The sequence below is a fragment of the Phaethon aethereus genome (genome assembly GCF_964289735.1).
Source record: "Phaethon aethereus genome assembly, chromosome: 1".
Taxonomy (NCBI): Eukaryota; Metazoa; Chordata; class Aves; order Phaethontiformes; family Phaethontidae; genus Phaethon; species Phaethon aethereus.
In genome coordinates, this window is record NC_138575.1 from 165,105,108 (window position 1) to 165,121,280 (window position 16,173).

General features: G+C 36.7%; 1 protein-coding gene across 1 annotated transcript in view; it reads right to left on the bottom strand.

The window, feature by feature from the left end:
- Positions 1–16,173, bottom strand: part of GPC5 (glypican 5) — a gene marked incomplete at its 3' end in the record, with an annotated part of 785,572 nt that overhangs the window by 323,548 nt on the left and 445,851 nt on the right. The window lies entirely within an intron of this gene.

Consider the following 16,173-nt stretch of genomic DNA (forward strand, 5'->3'; position numbering starts at 1 on the left):
AGCCTTAAAGTGTAATCACTGGCAGCTCAATCCTGGGCCATTGTCGCTCAGCTCAGGTCATGAGAAGTTACCATTTATTTCTAGCATCTATTTAATTTTTCCCTTTTCTGTGGATGTTGTTGACAAAGGTATCAATCATGGGACCATTTTTCACAGTGTGAAGCTACTGGGATTTTGGTAGCTGGTGACTGTCTCAAAAGAACTAGTCCTGAATCTATGAAAACTACTTGGCATAGGAACAGGAGGAGCTGAAGTCCTGACTGTACATAAGTTAAGCTACAAGCAAAATGTTCTCTCTGATTTTTACTCTGAAAAAGTCTGATCAAATCAAGCGTAAATTAAAATGAGGAATTCATGGAGCAATACACTTGTTAACTTACTGCAGACAGAGCTGTAAAAAAACTAACAGGTTTTGCCATCTGACAAGGCCAAACCTTCCAAATTTTGCCCTTTCTGCAGCGTGAGTACAGCAGTAGACTCACAGTTGAGCCCACAGGGCTGTCTAGAGTGCTGGCTCATGGCCAGGGCTGGATTAAGCAGCGAGGGATTAAACTGAGATGAGTGTTTCCTTACCCTATCTGCTTGGCCACACCTCCAAAAGTGGTTCTCCCTTGATAATGAAAACAGAGGAGTCTGTGGTACCTGACACACCAGTGCCCAGTGTGCTATTGCACTGGGTTTATGTGGCCAGGTGCTGGCAGCGGGGGGCTTCAGGGATGGCATCTGTGAGAAAAGACTGGGATTGCCTCGTGCCGGACACAGTTTGTTCCAGTCAGATCCAGTGGACTCACCACAGGACACAGCTGAACCCCATCAGTCAAGATGGTGGTGCTTCAGGGAAAATGTATTTAAGAAAGGGCAAAATGCTTCCTGGCAGTGTGAGGTGTGTGGGGAAAAAAAGAAAAAAAGTGAAACAACCCTGTGAGCACCCACGTGAGAGAAGAAAGAGAGGGAGGAGGTGCTCCAGGCACTGGAGCATAAACTCTCCTGCACTCTATGGAGAGGACCACCATGGAACAGGTGGTCCTGCTGCAGCCCATGCAGAGCACCACACTGGAGCTGATAACCACACTGCAACCTGTGGAGGAACCCCGTGCTGCAGCAGGTGGATGTGCCCTGAAGGAAGCTGCAGCCTGTGGAGAGAAGCCTGTGTTGGACCAGTCTTATCCCGAAGGACTGTAGCCCATGGATAGGACCTATGCTGGAACAGGGAAGAAAATGTGAGTAGGAAGGAGCAGCAGAGAGGAGCTGTTATGAACTGACTGCAACCCCCATTGCCTGTCATCCCTGCATCACTCGGTGGCAGGGCGAGGTAAAGGAGCTGGGAATGAAGCAGTGAAGTTGAGTGAAAAAGGAAGGGTGATGGGGGGAAGGTGTTTTTAGCCTTGTGGTTTTTTCTTACCATCCTACTCTATTTAATTGGCAAGAAATTAAATTAACTTTCCCCAAGTTGAGTCTTTTTTTTGCTCATGATGGTAATTTGTAAGTGATCTCACTGTCTTTATCTCAACACACAAAATTTTTCATCTTCTCTCTTTTTTTTTTTGTCATTTGTTGAGGAGGGGGAAAGGGGGAGCAGCTGGGTGGATATCTGGCAACAAGCCAAATCAACCTGCCACACCTGTATTAACATACAGCAGAAGTACATTTAGTTTGCCTTAAAGTGTTGGTCTCTAAACAGTTATGGTGGAGGTCCAGCATCATGTGTTGTTCAACTATACTGGCTAGAGGAGATACAGCTCCAGAAGACAGGCAAGGTGGGCAGCAGAGGTCAGCTTCTCAGCTAAATCAATTTGCAAACAATAGTTGATGCTTTTAGTTTGCCTATATTTAAGGTGTGTCTAAGTGTCTTATGTGTCCAAGTCTTGGAACTACCAAAGACTAGCACATTGTAAACTGGAAACCTATTTAAGTTCCTTATTATCCTAATTTAAATATATGAGCACACATGTTCAATTATTGAATATAAAATCCCTGATGTGCACTTTTAACTAGCCAACATTTAACAAACAATAGATGTTTTCAAAAATCTCAAGTACATCTGCAAGTCACAATGTATGATCAATATTTTTGTCTATAAATAGCTTTTCCTGAACAATTTGATTAGGAAATCTTCACCATAATTAATAGTTCCTTCTTTTTTTTGCTAATGACTAAATTTATCTATCTAAGGTACTAGATGTGTACTAGGTGATTATTTTGCAGCTTTTCAGTTCATGTGTAGCTTCTTTTAAGAACAACTGTCATATTCTGATTTTGCTTCCTGGTATTTCAGAAATAGTACTTTTTAACAGCCATCTGTCTCCACTCTGCCTAACAACTGACATATTTTCCAAATGTCACTGTTGCAATCTGTAAGACACTCCTAAGGGTGTTATACCTGTGTAAGTATCCCAAACTGTGTTTCTCACATCCTAAAGCTGGTCACAGGATCCACCCTTTGGTCTTGAAGCTGGAGCATATCTATTTAAGCATATAAACGCTGAAAAAAAAGATGAATAATGGTGGAACAGACTTAATAAAGGAACAAAGACATTTCTGCCTATTTCTCATACATCCTTCTCTATTCAGACTTTTTCTCATTGAGACATCTCAATCAGACTTCAGAAAACTCTTTTTTTCAGGACTAGTTTATTATCTTTAGGCATTTTATTTCAGTCTACTACCTCTTGTCAAGGCTACATTTTTGGTCCTCCGGGTTGGGTCGCAGAGACATTTTGGCCCTGAATTAAAATGGCATTGATTGACTCATCCATAATGCTTAGGGCATTATTGATAATAACATAGAAACAAGGGGTCCATGCCCTTCCAGGAAACTTGGCACATCTTTCCATATGACCTGTCCATGCTCACAACGTTCATAACAAGCACTAATCATATGTCTGAATGAGAAATGGACCAGCTATTCAGGGGGTCCTTAATTTAACCTTGTGCTATGAAAGCAGTTACCTGAGGATGACTGCAAGCAACTTACGCTTGAGAAAGGAGCCAAATGGGAGAAAAGATCCATGTTCCACACTCCTAATGGATTTGACATAAAAAATACTAGTGACTATGTGGTGCCACAAAGAATACCTTTGATGAATTCTGTGTCTATTGAGCTGTGGCATAACATTCCTACAACTGAGTAAATCACAATGAATCAGGAGATTTTTCCCTTCCTTAAGCACATCTACTGTCCCTGAGCAGAATCTGCTTAATGGGTCTCCAAGTAAGAAAAATTATTCACGTTTAGCACATCTAATCTCACTGCTACTGGCCAACATCTGGCAGAGAGTTGTTCTAGCTAGCCAACCTTTAAAAACACAGAGAGTGGAATTATCTCCAGATTCACTTATCTAAATCTAGGTGTCTACAATAGAAGGTTTGATGTGAGCTAGCTCCTGCTATAGTCACTGGAAACACAGTTCATACAGTCAAAAGAGACTAGTGAGCACGTACTGAAACAGACTCCTCAAGTGATCTGCTGAAATGACAGCATGTCTGGGCAACTGAGTCTCTCCTCTCACTGTTAGGTGTCTGATCTAGAGGGGAATCCTTCCAAGAGGATCAGGGCACAAAGAATACTTTTTCCTTTGCACTATCTTTTCCATACATTTCTTCCTAGAAAGTAAAACCTTTTGCCTATTAACAGACTAATTCTAGAAAACAAGCATCACATTTGTAGGCCAGATTGGAATTATACAGATGTCTAACTGCTTCCCTTTAGAAGAGGAGAAAAAAAAGGAACCTCAGTTGCTGCCTTGCAGATACATTTCTTCAGAGATTACAGGTCATAACTGAGTATTTTACAATAGATTCAACCTTCTTTGGGAAACTTTTCCTGATTGTTTTTTATATTCACAGACATTTTGCAGATTTTAAGAACTAGGTCTTGCGTAGTCACATCTCCCATATAGATTATTTCTAGGAAAAAAAATACTGCTAAGTTTCTGTAACAAACAGAAATTAATTTATTCTCTTCTTTTTTAAAGTTAAAAATGGTCTGAATATGAATTACTGATAAGCAAATTATTCAAGGCATTGGAGCTATAATCTTTAATAGTGGAAGACGCAAATATGAAATTAATCTAATTTAAGTCTCTGCACCAGTTGCAAAGGAACTCGCAGGAGATCACACACTTTGTTTTTTTTAAAGAATATAGTAAAGACTGGAGACACATGACAGGCAGAGGAACTAACTTCTACCATAAATTACCTTTGAGTATACAGAAATGTGACGTGGTTATCATGGTTACAACCTGTTTAAAAAATAGATAAAGGTCTGATGTGATTCACAACTTTGAAAAAGCAGCAGATTCTTTCATAAGCAGATTTAGAAAGTAGTTTACAGTGCCTTTTCAATTCAGTGAATTAATTCTTTTTTAATATTATGGTCATGAAACTTTTGGTTTGTTATAGTTTTAACATTTATTTTTCTGTGTTCCATATCTAAAAAGAGAAACAAATAAAACAGATACCAAGACAGTTTGATAACCAAACACACCATAGGATTCACAGTCATTCCCACATCCTTTTGCACCAGTGACCATTTTCTCCTTCACAGATGACAGAAAAAAGAATGGTTTCTTTTCCTATCAAAGGATGCTTTTCAGACAACGTTAATTCCATTTTACAGGCTTTATTGGCTGAATATACAAGTAACCCCTCTCTTTTGTGTTGTAACAAATCATTAGTGATCTTGAAGATAAAATTGTAAAGTACATCATTGAAAAATATTTAACCCTTACATAAAACTAAGTAAAATTAAATCAAAATCAAAGTGAAAGCAAAAGAATCTAACTTAGGGAAGGACTTGTCTAACTAACTTTAGATATCTGTACTTGAGCTACTGAAGCTTGAGTCCTTTTACAACCAGTAGAGAGAAATAAGGATTATAGGGGACAATTCCTCTCATCCTAACAGAGGTCCTTAATGTAAGTGCCCTCGCCTGTTTATTCATTTCCAGTGATACTTGTTTATTTGTTTACAGTGACTATAAAAGGAGTCTAAATTCCTTAGTTCAAGCACAGGTGTTTACATTATGAAAAATTAGCATGAAGAAAAATCCTGACCCTGTATCTATTGTTATTAAAGATTACATTCTGAGGAAAATAAAGAAATGAACACTAGTGTATAGCTGTATTCCAACATTCATGTTTAGATTTTGGGTGGTGAAAAGGTGGGTTTTACTGTCACATTAAAGTAGCTAACCTGATCATTTTAGGGAATTGTTGCTAGAGTATAATAACCCTTTCAAACTGCATAAAGGTTAGCTTTTTATGTTCTTTCCCTCAAAGTAATAAGAGCCAATTTCTACCAAAAAAAACCTTTTATATTTTCGTTGATGATTTATGTCAGTAGAGTAGAAATACACTGGAAAAGTAAAAGAATCATCAAAAGTGGGTAATAAAAGCTATCACAGACAGTGTGAGAAATATGACATCAACTGTGGGATGCGGCTCTTCTCTTTTGTTCCTCCAAATAAAGTTATATTACCATATAATAAATAAATAAAAATACACAGCAGGCCAAATTCCCAAAGGAAATATTCAGATCTTTGTTAATTCTGTCTCCAATCCCAGCCTTTCCAAAACATGAACAAGAGTTTAAAGATCGATCACTTGTGACATAAAAAGTAGAATTCAAAATTATGAGTTAAAGAAAGATCTCTTAGAGATAATAAAATCACACGTGAGGCCAACTAGAGATGAAAGTGACTCTTCAGAAGGTCTGTTTTTCAAAAATACTTCGACTTTTGGATGCTTAATTGAAGAAAAACTCATAGCTTTTTGAGGATTAGACATCACCACTGAAAGGCAGTTTCTTGAAAGGAACATATTTTTGTGGGAAAACTCAAGTTCATTTTTGTTTTGTATAAAGAAAAACAATATAAATTATCATCCACTGAATTCATGGAAGAATTTGATAGAACATTTCAGATACAGTGATCACAAGAGTTATAAAAAAAAATCTTTTCAGATCCTCAATACATTATTATAAAGCACATTTCAAATAACACATTAACATAATAAAAATTATTGATTGATTGAATTATAAGCAATTAATAATCAGACATTATTAGAGATATAATATTAGGCATTGGTTCAATGAAATAATATATGCAGTAGAAGTCTCCAATTTTCTGATAACTTCAGAATTAGTGCTTAATTCCTTTTAAAATATAATTAGAACTTTGTGACTACTACTAAAGGCATTATGTAGTCTCTCTAGAAAATACAAGCTCCTATGAAGTTAGTGATATGATGCCTACTGACTTCAGAAAGAACTTCTTTGGAACTCATTTAAAATATAACATATATTAGCCTTATTATTTTCCAACCTGCCAGACTTTGCATAAACAAGCATTGTATTTTGACTTGGTTTTGCATATCTCAGATGCACGTGCAAAAATAAATAGTATATAACTTAATCTAGAGTAGATAAGGAATTTTAATGTTTTGTATGAAAAAATTTATAAAGGTGCACTTCTTTTTTTAAGAGTTGGACACAATATCTTCTTTTCCTTTGACAAAACTTTCAAAGTTCATATTCATTAATGGGTTGAAATATAAACCTTATAAAAGTTATTTTAGGAAAACAAAGACCTAAATTCAAGTCAGACACTGGTGGAGTGGTTATTCTGCTTTTCCCTCATAATCTAGACAAACCGCTTTAAGTACAACTCTAGAGATTTAGCCTGATTACTATCTCCCTCTAGTTCTTCCTACTCTGTCCAAATAACTAAAGAGTCTTTGGACCAGAGAGAGACAGACTAACACTGGCTTATTTGAGGGGATTGTATTAGTAAATCACACAACTGTGATGATATCATATAACAGATCAATAATGTTCTCATAGGCTAATATTAATTGGGAGGCTATGGGTATCCCACCCTTCCTTCTCACAGGAAGACTGACATAATCTGAGCTCTTCTCTCTCTTTCCCTTGTTTTATGGAGAACCGAAAATCTTTTGAAGAGCAAGAGTTATTGTAATCAGTACATTCCTGTGGAAAATTTGCATTTCAATAAATCAGTATTTTCTTTCAGCAAGAAGATACATATTGTCAACATATGTGAAGTTCAAAGATTTTTCTGTTTGCACGATCAAGTGTTGGCACAGAAATACATAATGATATAAATTATTGAAGCATAAACAAAACGACAGTGATACACAAGTTCCAATGATTAAAAAAAAAAATTCATTTGTGGACTCCTATGCATAGACCTTCACCAGCCTATGAAGTTTGCACAGGTAAAGTTGCTGTATGTATAATGACATGAAGCAATGAGCAAAGTGAACACAGGAATTCCATTTGAAATGCCATGAGAAAAGTTACAAGACAACTTCCTTGTATCTTATTTTGCAAAAAAGTGACCTGCATATTCATATTATGCATTGGAAAAAACAAATTATGACATTTCAATTTTTATTTGTTTCCTATTTGAAGAGTATCAACTTGCTCTCTTGAACACGATCTTTTGTCAGAAGTCAACATTTGTACTTCTTCAGTGTTGAAATTAACCTGAGTAATGGATTAGAGCTGTGCTGTCAGGTTGGATTGTTAATTCAAAAAAAATAATCGGAATGGGTACATAAAATTTGTTGAGGGAATTCACACAGAGGTAGAAATAAAGTCAGCTGATATAAAACGTTGTACTTTTCAACAGTGTATTGCCTGGTATTAACATGTTACACTCAACAGGAAGATTGTTATGACAGATTCTACCGCAAACACAAAGAAAGAAGCACAATTACTTTTCAAAGGTTTTAAGTTATCAAAAAACATTTAACGAGCATACTCACTGGTCTAAAATACAGCACATCAGAGCAGTGTAATTATTACAAATTACCTGCATTAATAACATGAGGCTATATTTTTATGGGAATTACCTTATAATAATACCACTAATTCTGAAGTTACCAGAAAATTGGAGCCTTTTACTGCATGTATTATTTCATTGAACCAATATATAAATATTCACGCTCACAGTAACTAGTAAAGAAACAAACTTTCCAGCAAAGTATCATTGTATATTGCTTTCTCATTCATTCTTTTCTATTTCCTGAGGAAAGGAATAAGATAATAGATGTTATAATTATTTATGCAGATAGAGAACAGCCTAAAAGCTTTCTTATTTCCACCACAGTAGAAGGAAAGTAGCCAGTGCCACTCTTACAAAAGTGTTAGTGTACATTACCTGCTTGTTGAACAAAGTCAGACTTATTGCTTGTCAGTTTTTAGCAACTTTCCAAAAAAACTCCTGCCTACTGCTTTATGCCTCCTGAACTTGAGAACAAAAGATATGCTGTGGTATGTCCTTTTCTGACCTGGTTTTTCCTGTGAAGGTTACAGCTCTTCAGAAGCTCCTTTTTGGAATAATCAGAGATATACAGATTACAGTACTGTGTAGTTAAGGTATGATGCAACTTGCCTATCACCTGAACTACCTTTAAACTAATTTGCTATACATAAATAAGAGAGGAATAAAGTTGGCATCCTGGAGGAGATAGTCACTTTATGTGGTAATGGAGTAATACACGGGTAATTTAGCAGTCTGTAGCATACTGGTGCTCCAGTTAACAGGGCAGGAAGGAAAGCTCACTCCTTTCCTTGGGTTCATACACTTCCTTCTAACTTTTCCTTCTCACCAGCAGGGGCATCCTGCAAGCTGTTTCCTTGGACAGAGAGGGGAGAAAATTGTTCTGATTTGCCTTCCAGACACGTAGACACTTTTGAGCTGTTTGAACCAACGAGTTACATACTGAATGAAGAAGTAATATGCCTAATTTTAGGCCAAAAAGCACAGAAGCAATTACAGAACACCAGAAAGTTGATTACAGATATAGTCCTTGCTGAAACAGACCTGACAGTGAATAATATGTCGTCTCCCACTGTGGCCTATAAACTTAATTCTGAATATTACTCCTGAAATGTGGGGGGTAAAAACACCTTCTGTGTGAAAGCACATTTTTGCCTGAAATTAGTGCAGAAGTCACAGTGGGTGGTACAGTGGGGCAATGTACTCTTCTTGCATTTCAAGATGGGGTGGATTGTCCTGTAAGATATCTCATGTCCTGCTCCTCCTCTACAATCAACTTTTAAACATATTCTTTCAAAGACAAACCACCAGCTATAGACAGAATTATGTGATGGGGAATACACACAGCCTATTTCTGGAGAATTCTCTAAGCTTATAAAAAAGTCTGAATTCGATTCCATTAAAATACATTAAGCAACATCATTAAATATCACTTCTTCCAACTAAACAAGGAATGGTTATTCATACCCGTTCCACAAAACACAATATAAAATCTGAGTATAATAACAAGTGTTAAAAGTTAGTGCAATATTTAAACCAAATTTGGGATTCACAACAAGAACTGGGGTTTTTTAATTCATTTTTAATAGAATTGAGACATTCTGAATCGAGTGAACGTATAAACAATGAAGTCATGTAGCTCTTCCAAAGACACCTGAATAAAAACACTTCACATTAACAATGGGGATTAGGAAGAATACTATTGTGTGTAAACAAAATAAAACCTGAAATCCTACTCAGACATAAGGGATCTGTTTCTTTACTGAGGTAATATAGAATGCAGATGAGAGTTTAGAACAATATAGCAGGTGGCAAACATCACAATGGAGATTTTATCTCTTTCACTATCTGGAGTGTTCCACCAGTCTTCTTAAGTCTTTGAATCCTGAGATGCTCACAAACAGCAGAAATCTAATAAGGAGTCCTTCGCATCACTTCCACAATGGTTTGGACTGCAATGCTTTACTTTTGGAGCTGAGGATGGTGAATGGAATAGAAGTAGTGGAAGATATCGCCCAGAGCACACAGAAACAGATTATCTGTGTTACCTGATACCATGTTGACAAAATATAAGACTGAAAGTGTAACTTTCCGTTGCCTACTTAATAGTCTTTGTATTCTTTGTTTAATTAGACAATAAACAATTAAGGAAAAGGGCTGTGAACTGTTCAAGACTCTAGTTTTGTACCATATTTCTATGACTTTACTGTGATTTACTTTCTGAGACAAAAATAGTGGCCTTCCAGTGCACTGGGATAAAGATGTACTCAAAGGCACTGGTCAATAACAAGCCTATTGTTAAATAGCGGTGGTAGAAGCATTGAAATATTTTGAAGTAAATCAGCTATCAGATCCAGTAGGATCCAAATCAGGCCAGATCACAGTAAATCAGTAAATCAGATCCAGAATGGACTTTTCAAATGCAAAACCCTAAAAATACTTTGGGGAAATATCAGGTCATTAAAACAATTATTGTTCATTAGAATGTTTATTCTATTTTATTTTCATACATATATTTTTAAGTCTGCTTCCTAGTGAGTTAAAATAGAGGTTAAGACTCTTTTAAAACTAGATACTATTTTTTTTAAGATGTTTAAAACTAGTCTAGGAGCTCTTCTTTTAACATTTGACAGTCTGTGTGGTTGTATATCACTTCCACTTCAGACCATGAATCCTCATTCTTCCTGTTTAACTCCTTCAGTGAATCTATCTTAATCCAGTCTTGTGATGATTCATTTAAGTCCTATGTGCCTAATAGCAGATGGATTAACTTCTTATGCCAGGTAATAGACAGCCCTACCAGAGGAGATGTGATAGTGGACCTGTTGGTCACCAGTAAGTGAGCTAATTGGCGTCATCAAGACTGGAAGCATCCTGGGCTGCAGTGATCATGCACTGGTGGAGTTCACAGTCCTGAGGGATATGGGGCAGGCAAATAGTGAAGTCAGGACCCTGAATTTTAGGAAAACAAAATTCCAGCTCTTCAAGGAGTTAGTCAATAGGACCCCTGGGAAACTGCCCTCAGGGACAAGGGAGCCAAACAGAGCTGGCAGATCTTGAAGGACTATTTCCATAGAGCGCAAGAGCTCTTGATCCCCTGGTGTAAGAAATCAGGAAACGAAGGCAAGAGGCTGGCATGGCTGAGTTGAGACCTGCTGGTCAAAGTAAAGGGCAAGAAGGAAACGTACAGGCAGTGGAAGCTGGAACAGGTATCCTGGGATGCTGCCCTGATGGGGTCAGGAAAGCCAAGGTGCAGCTGGAGCTCACCTTGGCAAGGGCTGTGAAGAATAATAAGATGGGATTCTACAGGTATGTCAGCCAGAAAAGGAAGGTCGAAGAAAGCATACTCCACTTGATGAGCAAGACTGGCAGAGTGGTAACAACAGATAAGGAGGAGGCTGAGGTACTCAGAGACTTCTTTGCTTCAGCCTTCACTGGCAGCATCTCTTCCGACACCTCTCGAGGGAATGGACTGCAGTATGGGGACTGGAGGAGCAAAGTCTCTGCCACTGGAAGAGAAGATCAGGTTTGAGACCACCTGAGGAACCTGAACATACACAAGTCTATGGGACCTGATGAAATGTATCACAGAATCCCAAGGGAACTGGCTGATGTAGTTGCCAAACCACTCTCCATGGTATTTGACAAGTTGTGGCAGTCAGGTGAAGTCCCTGGAGACTGGAAAAAGGAAAATGTTGCACCCATTTTTAAAAAGGGTACCAAAGAGGGCCCTGGGATCTAGCAACCTGTCAGCCTCACCTCTGTGGCTGGGAAGATCATGGAACAGATCCTCCTAGCAGCTGTAGTGATAGGACAAGGGGTAATCATTTTAAACTAAAGAAGGTAGATTTAGACTAGATAGAAGGAAGACATTTTTCACAAGGAGGGTGGTGAAACACCGGCACAGATTGCCCAGAGAGGTGGTAGATGTCCCATTCCTGGAAACATTCAAGGTGGTGTTGGACAGGGCTCTGAGCAACCTGATCTAGTCGAAGATCATTGCAGGGTTTGTGACTAGAAGACCTCTAAAAGGTCCCTTCCAACCCAAAGATTCTATGATTCTGTTATTCTATGAAATAAAACATTTTGGACACTTTTTCACTCATGCAGGATGAATATCAAGTGAGGTAATAATCGAAGTGAGAGAAAAGATTTGCCTGTATATACCTTAAGCACAAAGACACCATTAATATTTCTACATATATAAGCCCAGCCCTGAACTAGAACACCTCTGGCTGTAGTAAAGAAAAACCCATATTGCATGTTAAAATGGGAAAAGAAAGACAAAGCAGTGGTAGAGCATGTTCCAGAAAATTAGTGGTCTTTCTAAAAGTCATATGAGAATTTTGACAGATGATATTGAATACCTCAGAGGAGTGATATCAGGATTAGCCCTTCCTCACAGAGCTATTTAAAAACAGATTCAAATCAATATATAGGTGATAAGTATTTGTTGTTATTACCTCTTGCATTCTGCAGGGGGTTTTGAGGAGGTAATTCATTGTGACGCATGAAATAGTCCTGTGGGAGCTCCTGGGTTAGAGTAAAATAAAACTAGCAAATGAAGTGTCAAGATTTTATACTACTGTTTATTTTATACATTTAAAGTGCAGAATCCTTTCTAGTAGCATTCCTTCAAATAACAGCACCAATTTGCTGTATTTTAAAGGCACTTAGGAAGAGCAAAGCATTCAGAACAATTGTAGTGCTTTGAAATATTGAATGCAATGTAAGGATTGACTGTTTGATAGGAAAACCAGAATTTTTCAAAATAGACCATATTTTAAGAAGTAGTGTAATGCTAGGGCTATCACTTCTGTGTCATAAATATCAAATCTCTTCATTGGCCTTCCAAAGCCTAAAGTCTGTCATCACACATTTGTCACTCTCCAACACTAGGTCAAAACACTTCTTACATCTGTAGCGCTGAGTGTAGAAATGTCATCTTTGACTTCAGAGGCATAAAATTGCTAGAGGTTTATCTTGGCAGAAACATCTCCCTTCTCCTCTGTTCCTTCTAGGTCTGAGGATCGTATGTATGTTCAGAAGGCAATGACATGGTGTCAAAAAAAGCGGCAGATATGTCTTCATTTTTATACAAAGCAGTGTACTTAGAAGGGTTACTTCTGTATCATACTTTGTCAGCTTATTAAGATCATGAAATTGTTGCAGACAGGATCATTTCTCTGGTGCAAATGTTTGGAAAGAAGAAAGGAGCCTGGGCTTTGCTAGGACCTCTAGACTCTATTATAGTACAAAATAGGTAGTAATCCCCCTTTTTTCCTGGCTGATTGTGAGAGAATGCAAAGTTGCCCAGAAAAAAAAAAACCTGTAAAAAGTTTCTTTGGTAAGGAAAAAATAATACTATTTATATGTCACCATGTATCAAAAGAGTATAAGGTAAAGTGAATTAATCATCTGCATAACAGATACAGTTAAAATGTGTATGTTACTAAACACTATAAATAATCTTTTTTCACCCATTTTAATGTGACATATTAAAAGGAATTAATTACAAAATAACTTATCTATTGTATAAGTCAATTCTTTTTTGGGTCTCAAAAATCATAAATGCATTATCAAGTCCTATGACAATACTTATCTATGACAAGAAAGTAAGTATCTGGTTTCTGGAGTTTATTAAAACTTCTTGAAAGCTCTTTTTACTTAAAAGTTCTTCTTAGACAAAATGACTGTAACAAGAATATGTGTTTAAAATTGCAACATTAAAGGTTGAGTTCCTATTCACACATTCAAACTATTTGGTTTAATCCTGGTGTCATTTGTGTCTTTTACATGTCTACTGTCACCTATTTATCAGTATAGATGAAGACTAAGTCTCTGTACTATAGAGAAAGAGCAGTACAACCCACATGTACATTTTCTTTGCCCCACCTTATTTCTGCCTTCTGTCTTCACTGTTTCCTTACTGTTTTTCACAAACTGAAAGTTAACAGCTATGAAATATGAGGCCAGAGATATTTCCAATGTGTGTCATTTTTCTTCTGCTGTGGTTCCTAAATTGCTATGTGGACATTGACCAACTCAGTCCATTGTGTCTCTACCTGTCCAGTTCTACTGCAACTGAAGTCTGTTTTTCAGTTTAAAAATGTGCTCACGTTACACTGATAAGCTAGTGTTCTATAACACATAGAAGCAGCATGTAACAGTGGAAAAAACTGAACAGTGATCTGTTATATAACAGAATAAACAAATTAATATTGTACAGATGTACAGCAATTCTTGAGCTTGACTTTTGAGTAAGCATTTGCAGATGAGAAGCTTATGAAGGGTTGGATTTGAACAAATCTAACTTTTTGATCTTGTTCACACTGCAAGTGTGGGCTTTTTTCTTTTTTATATCAGTTTATTTAGGACTACAAATGTAAGTTTCTGTATAAAAAATCAGGTTGGTCTTCCATGACATATGTGATAAAATACAAACCACATACAAATACAGAAACAGATTCAGACATTTCTGACTATTTGTATGCAACTAAAAAAAAAAATCGCGATTCACAAAAAAGCACTAGAACTCACAAGCTATCATTGAGGATTAAACATGTTGTAGTCAACCTCTAGGTTCAACTGAAGTTCAGTCATGTTTTTCAAAGATCAGTAAGCAATACCACCAGAGTAAATCTAGCTTTTCAGTTTAAAAACGAGTTTAGGATCTGACATAGCTTGAAATCGATACCAGTCATCTGAAGCTAAGAAAATTTCACCAGATTAAATCATGATGATGTTTATCTTTTAATTTTTTAATAGATTGACATAGATTGTAACAAAATTCTTACTAATTAGAATGTTTAAACAGTTCTATTGGACAGAAAGTCCATGTCAGTAAGCATGTGTGATACCCCAGAAGAAAGTAATGTTGTCTAGGACTCTAGATTCTGATATACATTCAAGACACCTTTTAAGGTGCATTCCAAATATTAAATGCATGCCAGCATAAATCCATAAAACCACAACAGCTCCTCAAAGGTACTAGCACCTCAAGATAAATGCACGAGTCATAATAATGAACAGTATGGACTCATATTTTTGTTATCTTAGAAAAGGTTTGAATGAAACTTTTAATTTTTTATCATTTAATATTTCCTTAATAGACTTAGTCATATTCTAAGACTCTTTTACAGTCTTTCCATACGGCAGAGTGTCATTATCTAATACGTATAATATATCCAGTATTCCAAAGCACATCTGTTTTTAAATATTTGATCTCTCTTGATTCACAGTTAAATCTTCAAAGGCACTTCCAGGAAGTAAAAGTCCAAACCTTTTTGCAGATCTCTTAAAATCCCACCTAGAGAAGTATAGCAGGATTTGAAAATGTATAGACTAGGTATCAGTGCAACAGCATCTTAGGCTGAATCCAAACTGACTTGCTAAGGCATGCCCCAGGATGCTCAGAATCTCATTTCTCCAATTGTTCAAATCAGAATTGGGCAAGGATACACTAGTGCTTCTCTACGGCCACATTTCTCAATTGTCTTTTCTCTGTCAAGTCAAGAAGGACCTGAGGTTCTCACCTAAGCTTGGAAACTTGGAGTACACTTAAATTCAGCAAATATAGGTAAACTCAGAGATTGACACCGACCTTGACTTTGTATCTATTAGTATTGAGTTTTGCAATGCAAAATGCAGAAAAATGAAAAAAAAAAAAGCAGAAATGCAGTTTTGATGATACCAGACACCTATTCCCATCATTTCTATTTATATCCCTATGGTGGGAAGAGAAGTAAGAGATGCAGAATAATGTCCTGATGCAGAGAAGTATTTAACTTACTTGTGTTTCAATCCAATTGCTCATGCTCACACTTCCATGCCACTGAAGTGCACAAATGATTTATGAAGAAAATTGTTACAAACATTGTTCAGAAAAGGAAAAAAGAAAAAAAAAAAAACACAAAAAAACCCAGAACAATAATAAAAGCAAAAAGATGTATAAGAATTAATATGGCATTGATGCTGAGTGGGCTACAGTACATTGGTTCCAACACTGCTCTATAAAATTCAGCCACCGCAACTAAACCTTATATTTTCCTATAGTTCCATGAAAAAATATAATAATTTCTCTGCTTAGCTGTCAAACCTTTTTTGTTTAAGTAGTAACTCACAGGGATATGTCATTGTAACACCTTTTATTTGACTAAAATACTGTGTTGAGATCAGTCGACATTATGCCAAATATGTATTAACACGTATTGTGATGAAACTGATACTCATATTCATATCATGCTCACAGAAATACTATAATTGCAGTCCTATTCCTGAAAATCTTGGAAACATTACACAGCCATCATTTCCACATCTTTTCCAATATAATTCAGTAGCTTTTCTCACTGGAAAATATGCCAATTCAC